Source organism: Atractosteus spatula, chromosome 10 (assembly GCF_055471065.1).
Source record: "Atractosteus spatula isolate fAtrSpa1 chromosome 10, fAtrSpa1.hap1, whole genome shotgun sequence".
NCBI lineage: Eukaryota > Metazoa > Chordata > Actinopteri > Semionotiformes > Lepisosteidae > Atractosteus > Atractosteus spatula.
In genome coordinates, this window is record NC_142715.1 from 11,916,297 (window position 1) to 11,926,173 (window position 9,877).

The 9,877-nt window shown below is 42.5% G+C and overlaps 2 non-coding genes across 2 annotated transcripts; both read right to left on the reverse strand.

Moving 5' to 3' along the window:
* Nucleotides 1-3,748: 3,748 nt before the first annotated feature.
* trnal-aag (transfer RNA leucine (anticodon AAG)) lies at nucleotides 3,749-3,830 on the reverse strand. Its single transcript has one exon. It is a non-coding gene; the product is annotated as a tRNA-Leu (tRNA).
* A 5,965-nt stretch (nucleotides 3,831-9,795) lies between these two features.
* trnas-gcu (transfer RNA serine (anticodon GCU)) lies at nucleotides 9,796-9,877 on the reverse strand. Its single transcript has one exon. It is a non-coding gene; the product is annotated as a tRNA-Ser (tRNA).

The following is a 9,877-nucleotide window of genomic DNA, read 5'->3' on the forward strand; positions in this document are numbered from 1 at the left end:
AAGATAAGGTACGCACAGCTTGTTCTTACATTTCAAAAGAGTCCGTAAATACTCCTTTACGTCTATTTTGAACTGTTCAAACGTAGGACTCTTCCCAGACCATTTCACTTTATACCACATTCCTAAACGAGGATACATCTCCTGTTTTAGAACTATTTTGGGCGATATGGCTTATACAACACACCCACAGTATTCTAATGGTGGACTGCAGATCTGTGCTATAGTTCAGTCGAATTCGAAGGATCCAGCAATCGTACTGGATTTGACTGGGATTCTGAAATGTCTCTTGCAAAAGTATTCGGGTGTAGTGTGCTCTCTGAAGGCACCAGTTCTGTAGGGTTTGGGCATTTACTGGGACAATTATTAATTGTAGCAGTAAATCACAAAATGATTCTTTTAATGGCTTTAGAATCCAACCATGCGATATAACTCAAACAACGCACACACACAGGTACTAATACAGGAGGATACATTTATTAATACATAGAATATGCATGTAAACCCTAACAGATCTTATCGAGAGGGTTATCAGAATCCAAAAGGTATATATTCAATGAGTTACGAAGAGTTACATATATCAAGAGGACATACGTTCAGTATATCATTCATTTAGAACGTTTCGTAAATGAACTTGGTTATAACATCTACATTGGATACTCAAAACAAGTACATAACTCTTAGGAATTAAATCGATATCAATTGGTTGGGATAACAATTGAATTCTCGAGCTGTAATGCATTGAAGTTGAATACTCATCCAATCTCTGGAGATTCAGATCTCCTGAGGGCTCTCTGGCTCCGTGCCAGGCTGTGCTGTGCGGCTTGCGACGGTGCGCTGCTGACGCTCATTGACCGGCTAGTTAGTGTTGGCTTTAACTAGCAAAGTTTGTGCACAGGAGAAAAGATTACTGTGGGTCCCAGCAAGTCAGGAAGAGGACCGGTTCGTTCCTGATGAAGCGCTAGTTCTGAATAGTGATTCAGCTGTCCACAGTTCCGACCTGTTCACGAGGCTTGCTGCTGATGCTAACCTCGGGTGGATCCTCTGGTTACTCTCTGGCAACCTCCGCTCTAGACTCTTAGAGCAAAGGAAAGTTCTGGCACTCGGACACACTGGCCGTTCCGTGGTTGTCCGGGCTGAGTCTCAGGATGGTCAGGAGGCGCGCTGCGAGAATGCCTTTCCCTTGGGAGCCTTCTGCTCCTGGGCTGTCCTGCCCTGGAATTCTCCTTTGAATTGTCCGAAAAAGTTCACAGAATTCTCTCAGGCTCTCTGTGTTGCCTGTTGTTACCTGGAGGAACTTCAGCTCGTTCATTGGCTGAAAGTTCCATGGGCATCAGAGTCCCACGTGGGTTACTCGGCCCTACCAGTCCCTGATTGGTTGATCAAGGTGAGATATGAGTCACTTACTCCTGACACTTAGGAATGCAGTCCAGATGTCCATCTGGCACTCCCTAGACAGATAGGCGCCAATGGATGACCATTGATCATGATAGCCAGGCTTAGCTAAGTGCATCCCCCTTTGGGAGCTGTCCCTTATCAAAAGAAAACATCTTTAAATCAGCCTGCATGAATAGTTTCTCTGTGGCTGCACCACAGAGATGAACAGAGATTTGAGGCCTCATTTGGGAAAGCACCGCAATACTTAATTCTGTCTTCCTAACAAGCATTGCCGCTACACGGGTTTGCTTCAACCTTTGATAAAAAAAGTGATCTGATCTGAAACTACCCAGCTTACAATCTCTGAGGTAGTTGTCACTAAACTTGGACGTGGTGTGGCACACATGTGCCGTGTGCCTTTACTTTTGTAAAAAACTGGTATCGGGAAAAGTTTCTTAATATTTCTTTTGATTAGCATGGAAGAAAATGTGATCATTACCTATGGAATTTCCCGCCAGCGTGGAGCTTGAATTCACAACCTTGAGATTCAGTGTTCAAGAGTCACAGAAGAGGTCGGCCTGGTCTTCAGTTTGCCAACGATAAGCTCCGGCAGTGCTCCTCTGTAAAGCAGATTGTTCGGATCGGTTATGTGGGACGGCACTTCGATACTAAGATCGTTTTCAGCACACACATGGTTTCCCCCCTTCACGCAAAAAACATAGACGAAGGAAGCTCTCTTGTCTTGGGCTGCTGACTCCCGGATTTAAAGCGCTCTGGGTGCCAGCTAAGTCTCTAACAAGCACACTATAAAGACAGGAATTACACTTTGCTCACGTCACGCATGGAATGGCGAGGCTACTTGTTCCAATATTATCTAGTCTCACCTCATATGGTGCCGATTCCTGGTTTTCATTTAAGAAAGAGCACTGCAAACACCGTAAACAGTGCAAAACGTGTGATGAAAGAAGTCTTTTCCCCCCTTTGTCTAACGCAGAACACAGCGGAGTCATGCCGAGGGTTGTGAGATCAAGATTTCAGTGGAGCACTGTCGTCTACGTCTTTAGCTACATGAGTTGGACATCCTCTTGTACACGGAAAGCAGATTGAGATCCTCTCACATGAAAAGTGCCAGATAAAAGCCATTTCTCTTCCTTTCTCTTAGTGCTGGAGCTATCGCATGTAAATGAGGCAACTTGCAAGGCGAGCAGGCTCGGTGCACACCGAACGCAGATGTCTCAGAGCAGTTGAGACGTGTCCAAGTGGCTGTCAAAGGACAGCCCTTTGCCGGCACTGTGGCTTAGTTGGCTAAAGCGCCTGTCTAGTAAACAGGAGATCCTGGGTCCGTTTCCCAGCGGTGCCTTTCTTCCTGTCTTACTGTACAGAATTTATCCTTACGGGCAAATCCCATGCCTTTTAATTCAGGTGAATGCAAGTGTTCGTTTCCTTTCTGGAACAACTTGTTTTGAAAGAAATCTATACAGCTTGCGAAAGATGAAACACAAATCTTGCTTATCAGTGAAGAAGAGGTACTCCGAGCAGGCCAGCTAATACCAGCAAAGTTTTTTTTTTCACCCTAACCCAGAGAATGGAGAAAAGCGAGGCACCTGTGGCTCTGCAGTGTAATCAGTTCGCGAGTTCCGCAGTTAGCTGAAAGAGTGGTAAATGGAGCTCGCCCCAGCCCGTCCTTATTCTTTTAAAGAGGATAAACAATTAACTTTGCCGCCATTACTACCAGCTTTAAAAGACTGCCATGGGCACAGAAAAAAACACACTACAGATGACTTTTCTGGAACCGAAGCAGAGATTCCTTTACGAACCAACTGATAAAGCTCAGCCAGTGAATACTGTTAACAGAATGTGAAAGCACGATCAACTTTGTAACTGCAACCACAGGAAAAACAGCAAGAAGCAGGCTCCATTCCCCATTTAAATCTGTCGTGCGAGGCATGCTTTTTGAACGCATGAAGTAAATCCCACGATCGCTTTTGAACTTGGACAAAGTACTTCCAAAGGAGCGCTATGCGCAAAGATTTAACAAGCTCAACCCCCGCCAACGATTCGGTGTGAAGAAGCAGAACATTCAAGTTTCACAGACAGAAGCAGCACGCCAGCACAGCCAACATTAAAACGGAGGGCACACTACGATTTGCATTGACACAAAAGTGATCTGGGCAGACGTCGTTCCCTGCATAACGCAAAAAGTGGCAAAGCGCTTTTGGGTTGAGAGGACGCAAGAAGGTTTTTGTTTTGTGCCTTGATGTCAAGCTGAGAAAGTATCTTTAAACACTTTGCTTAGTTTCTCGAGAGACTGCCAAAAAGCAGTTCCCTCCCTTTCGTCTGAAGTCAGCTGAAAGGGGGTCTCGACAGAAGCACCTGGCAGCGGTGGGATTTGAACCCACGCCCCCGAAGAGACTGGAGCCTTAATCCAGCGCCTTAGACCGCTCGGCCACACTACCCGCTGTGCGCTGTCTCTTTGTCTCATTACTTGCCGGGAGGAAGCCGGGTGGGTTTTGCTCTTGTCGCCCGACTTAGTGGCGTTATGACCGTGGAACCGACTGCACCTGCTTTTTCTGAGATGCTTCCCCTCTCATGGCGAGATCTCGACTTCTTTAACACCTCTGGATAAAGATCTTCTGTGGAGCAGGTTTCAGACCTCTGCGTACAGCACCCTTGATGTCATTTTATTTTTACAGCAGCCGCATCTGGAAAGTTGTGTCTTTTACGTTTTATTTGAACAACAAAACTACATACAATACAAACAAAAGCACATATAACGTATCAAGAAAATCATCAGGGGCACATGCTATAATACAATTACACTTTATGAAAAACGATTACACAAGGTAAATAAAGATAAGGTACGCACAGCTTGTTCTTACATTTCGAAAGAGTCCGTAAATACCCCTTTACGTCTATTTTGAACTGTTCAAACGTAGGACTCTTCCCAGACCATTTCACTTTATACCACATTCCTAAACGAGAATGCATCTCCTGTTTTAGAACTATTTTGGGTGGTATGGCTTATACAACACACCCACAGTATTCTAATGGTGGACTGCAGATCTGTGCTATAGTTCAGTCGAATTCGAAGGATCCAGCAATCATACTGGATTTGACTGGGATTCTGAAATGTCTCTTGCAAAGGTATTCGGGTTTGCTTGAACCTTTAATAAAATAGTGATCTGAAACTACCCAGCTTACAATCTCTGAGGTTCTTGTGGCAAAGCACAGTCATACCTGACCTGTCTGGAATGACTACTGAGAGTCTTTATCCAGAAGCGACGGCACCACTCCCAGTAGAATGAGAGAGAAATACGGCATGACATGGGGAGTCATGGGGCTCCCACAGTTTGTTTTTCCTCATGTTACTGATTTTTTCACTAACATTTTGATCTTTTCACAATCAGACCTTTTTTCACATTTAATAAAATCTTTTAACCAGCAAACCGGTTTTATCGGTTTGTGAGGTTTGTGAATTCGTGCAGTAAGTCCTTATTGAACTAGGACAAAATATTCCTGATGGAGTGCTGTGCGCAAACATTGAATAAACTCGACCTTTGCAGATGATTCGGCATGAAGAAGCAGAAGATTAATTTTTCACAGACAAGCAGCACACCAGTACAACCAATATTAAAATTTAATTGACAGCTCACAAACATTTGCACTGACACAAAGGTGATCTCAACTAAATGGAGAGAGGATTCTGTGTTAATTGTGCTTCTCCTGGGAGAGGTCAAGTTGAGAAGTTCATGATAAAAGGGTGGTAAATATCCTGTCCAGGAATATCGGGGCTGTAGGGGGTCAGATCTATAGATGTAGTAAACACATTAGTGGAGACGGTGTGTCTGGTCTCTGTGAGAGAGCCGGGCGGGAAGAATAATCTGTGGTCTGGGAAGAAGAGACCCTCGGAGGCGCTCCACACAGGAGAGAATGAAAAAAATATATATTTTTCAGGGACGCTGATTTTTCTCTTTGAGGGAATTAAAAGCATGTATAGCGAGTGACTTCGTGGCGCAACGATAGTGCGTCTGACTCCAGCTCAGAAGATTGCGTGTTCAAATCACGTCAAGGTCAGCTGATGGGTTTGCAGGTGCTGCTGGTGCCCAACCCGGAAATTACACCACGCTGTTCAGTTTTATCTGTACACCACATAGGTAATCTGAACGAAATAACAGAACAGTACAGAACACGCAGTCAGGAGCTTATGCAGCGTTTCATCTTGAACACGACAAGAGAAAAGGCACACTGCACGTCTGCGAAACATCACGTCTGACTTTAGAGAAAGTGACATCAGAGAATGGAAGTTTCAGACCGCTTTTTTGTTACAGGTTCAAGCAAACCTGAAAGTTAGGGAGTGTTTGGTCACTTTTGTATGAAAAAGTGTCTGAAGCCTGTAATTATAATTTGCCCTTTTTTAATTGTGGTTGAAATCCACTCCCATGTACCAAGACCTTACAGTATATTCATGTTTACTTAAATGACTAACTATTGGACATTAGTTGGTGTTTTTTTTGTAACGATTTGCTATTTCATGCAGGAAAGAAAGGAACCCAGACCCAACGTTTGCTTTCAGGTGCGGTTCATTTACATAACGGACATATATTTCTGAGGAGCCTGATTTAAATCACACAACCCCGGTAGAAGTCGAATCGACAATCTTATAAACCGAAATCAGACGCGTTATCCATTAAACCACTAGCCCGTCACGTAACTCAATTGCACCATGGTGAGTTCAGCGCCGCTACTAGTAATACCCCACCCCCATCTTAAATTTCTACGTGAGAAACGTGTTTTCTACATTTTTATCAGTTTTAAAAAATCATCACTTTTAAGCAGACAAAGCCTTTATGTGTCGCTCTGAATTTCTAATTGATTTAGAATTCCAAGAAAAAAGAGTTTTGTTCCACAACGGCGTGAAATGATCACGTCTTTCACTCTACTTCTCTCTAGTAGTAAAGCAGATCTTGCTAGGTGAGCATTTGCTCCGGTAAATTAGGTCACTTTTCATGTTAACTCACTTCTTCTAAACACAACATTTCCTGGTGCATGTTTTCTCCATGAAAAAAGACATTTTCCCTTACATGATTTCTCGTTTTGTTTCATCAAAGAGTACAGAAAGAAGAAAGAAAGAAAGGAAAAGTGTCGTAAATGAACTCTGTCGCCCTTGGGAGATGTCAAGCGCATTGGACATGAAAAGTGCACAATAAAAGCCATTTCCCTTCGTGTCGGGACTCCTATTGAATGTAAAGGAGGGAACGTGCTCAGCCAGCCGACTCAGCGCTTACTGAACGCAGGTGTCTCAGAGCGGTGTGTCCAAGTGGCAGTAAAAGAGGAGAATTCTGCCGGCGCCGTGGCTTAGTTGGTTAAAGTACCTGTCTAGCTAACGGGAAATCCTGGCTCCAAATCCTAGCAGTCCATCGCCTGTGTTGCACTGGACACCCTGTAGATCATCAAAAGCATATTGAGCTCCTTGGTAATGAAATTGCCGGATAAAAGCCATTTCACATCCTTTCTCAACATGCTCAGCGAGAAGGCTCACCGCACACCGAACGAAGATGTGACAGAGCAGTGTGTGCAATTGGCTGTAAAAGGGTACTGCTTCGCCCTCGTTGTGGCTTAGTTGGTTAAAGCTCCTGTCTAATAAACAGGAAATCCTGGGTTCAAATCCCAGCGGTGCCTTTCTTCCTGTCTTCTCGCACCGTTTATTGATATAGACAACATGCTTCTGCATTATGTTTAAAAGAAGTGTTCATTTCCTTTTTGGCACAGCTTATTTTTCAAGAAATCCACACATTGCGAAAGATAAAGTGCTCATCTTTCTTATCAATGCAAAAGAATTACTGCCAGCTGGCAAGAAAATGACAACGATTTGTTTTTACTTTAGCCAAAAATCTGTGAATGTAGAAAAAATACGACATGTGTTAGTTTCTATGCCACACTCAGGGTGTCCTTCAGTTAAACACAACGTTGGTAGATCAAAGGCACGCAGAGACACACTTCGAATTAATCCGATCTAAACATTACCTTCTCTAAATGTGATTGAGTTTCTTTCCACGTCCTTAGCCATCTTGATGTTTGCAGAGATTTTCAACTTTTGACACGAGTCAAACTACGAGTAAATAGTTGAGTACCTAAGTCAATATCACCGGGAATGTGAAAATAAATGTAAACATCAATATTTCTGCTGTCTCCTGAGAAACACAAGTATAGAGTCAAAACACAATAAATAATGCTAAAAAATTATTCAGTTACATCCCCTTTAAATATGTATTTCCTTAATATCAGTTCTCTTCCCTCCCCAGGACACTTGCAAATTCACTATAGCATATTAAAAGCTGTGTGTAAGTCTTACATGTGTTCTGTCACATCTGGGTGTTAAATTAATAGATGTGTTGTGTTATTTAATATGATTTGACTCCACGCTTGTGTTTCTCGGGAGACAGCAGAAATATTGAGGATTTGCGGCTACAGAAAATAATGTGAACTTTACAGGCTAAAGTAAGGTTACGTTAAAGAAACAAAAACTTATTGTCACCCTTTTTAACGTGATTTTTTAAGACATTTCTTCGGAATAGTATATCTTCTCGTGTCTTTGGCTGTTATCCTACAATAACGGTGGTGAAATAGCAGGAATGTGCGGAAAGAATCGGAGATTGAACAGAAGACTCATCCAGTCGATAGTAAGGTTGTGTAGGACCGCACACACTACGATGTCAGTGTTGAGTAGCGTGGTTTAAAAGCTTCTTCACGAACCAGGAAGGAGTAGAAACCTAAAGTCTTCTGATCCGTAATCAGACACGTTATCCAGTGTGCCATTGGCGTTTGCATCGCGTTCCCATACAGCACCACATTCAGTTCAGAGCCGCTACTATTCATGTGTTTTGTACGTGTGTCTAGTTACTACGTCTTTCATTATGTCTGGTTTAAAATAATGTATCTTTAAAACAGACAAAGAGTTTATGAGTCTCCCTGAAATTCACACACGAAGAATAAAAGATATCGCGTTTAAAAAGAATACAGAGATGCCGGCGATAGAAAACGGAGCGTCTTAAGTGCGCGCTATCACTGAACTAAACTCCCGATCGGTAAGTTTGTCGGCGGCTTTTTAATTGTGTTAGGAAGAGCAAACAGTCCACAGTGTACATTTTAAAGGTCTAAGCAAAACAGTCAGACGTGAGGATTATTCAGAACAGGAGCCTCTACTTCTTTGTATACTGAGCTTTCGGGTGAACATCAAAGTGAAAGACAAATTCGCAATTTTCACTTTTTGATTAAGGAACAAGAAAACACCATCCTTCGAGCTGGATTCAAACCAGGGACATAAGAAGTGCCCACTGTTTTTGTTTACAGTCTTAAGATCTAGTAACTGAGCTATCGAGAGGTCGAACAGCAAATGCTTTGTCACACGTGTAGCCCAATGTAGTTTAGTGTTCCTCTTTATTTAAATCCCAGTTCGACATCAAAATACTCACTCCCATAGTCTCGTTCAGAAGAAGAAATGGACCAGGCTTCCACTGTATAAACGTCCAGAGTTCTTAACGTAAAACGTTTGAAGGGACATCAGTGCTGGCGGAAATTGACCCTTTTTCTAGTGGGATCAGGATCATATAAAACCATTCTTTTGGCTTGAGAAGAGGATCATGGAGACACTCAAAACATCCCTGTCTTTGCTTCTTTCAAGGACGAATGGAGTATTGAGCTGCAAGCATCGGTTCAAATCAAAACTCTCTGCTACTGCAGTTGCTTGTCTGAGAGTTTCTTCAAATCTTTCAACTGAACGTTGATATCAAGGGATATTGACGGTAATATCATACGGATTTTGGTTTTCTTTTGATCGAAAATTGTATTAAAATACAAGCCTCTTTCACATTTGTATAATACTTTCCCTTGCATCCTCAGATAAAAATTCTAAATACCACAAAGTTACAATATATGGAATAGCATTTATTTTAAAATGTATTTTAAAATTTGCATTTAATTAGAGCTATATTTAGAGCTTAGTAAAGATAACATTGCTAATATTGATGGAGTAGAAATGTAAGATGAATTGATAGCTTTTTCTGAGCTAAAAAGTCCTACAACGCCTCCTGTAACAGGTAAGGACTCATAGCAAGACATTGCTATTGCATTGCGCATTTTGCAGATACGACCAGTTTCTGCTTCTGGTGAGTGCATTTTTTCCAAACTGAAATTAACAAGAACATTTTCAAGATGCGCCATGTCCCTAAATCGTTCATCAGGACTACTATTAATATCAGGTGAAAGCAGTACAAAGCATAAATTTAACCTATTAAGAGACTATATCTGTCAGCTACTGCTGTAAGCCATGTTCAGCCAACGCTAGAAATATTACTGCTCTACTACAGTAGCTAAAGAAAGCAAGTCAGACTTAGAAACGGGTCACAAGTCGAAGACCTAAACCGACGAGAATGGGATTCGAACCCACGCGTGCAGAGCACAATGGATTAGCAGTCCATCGCCTTAACCACTCGGCCACCTCGTC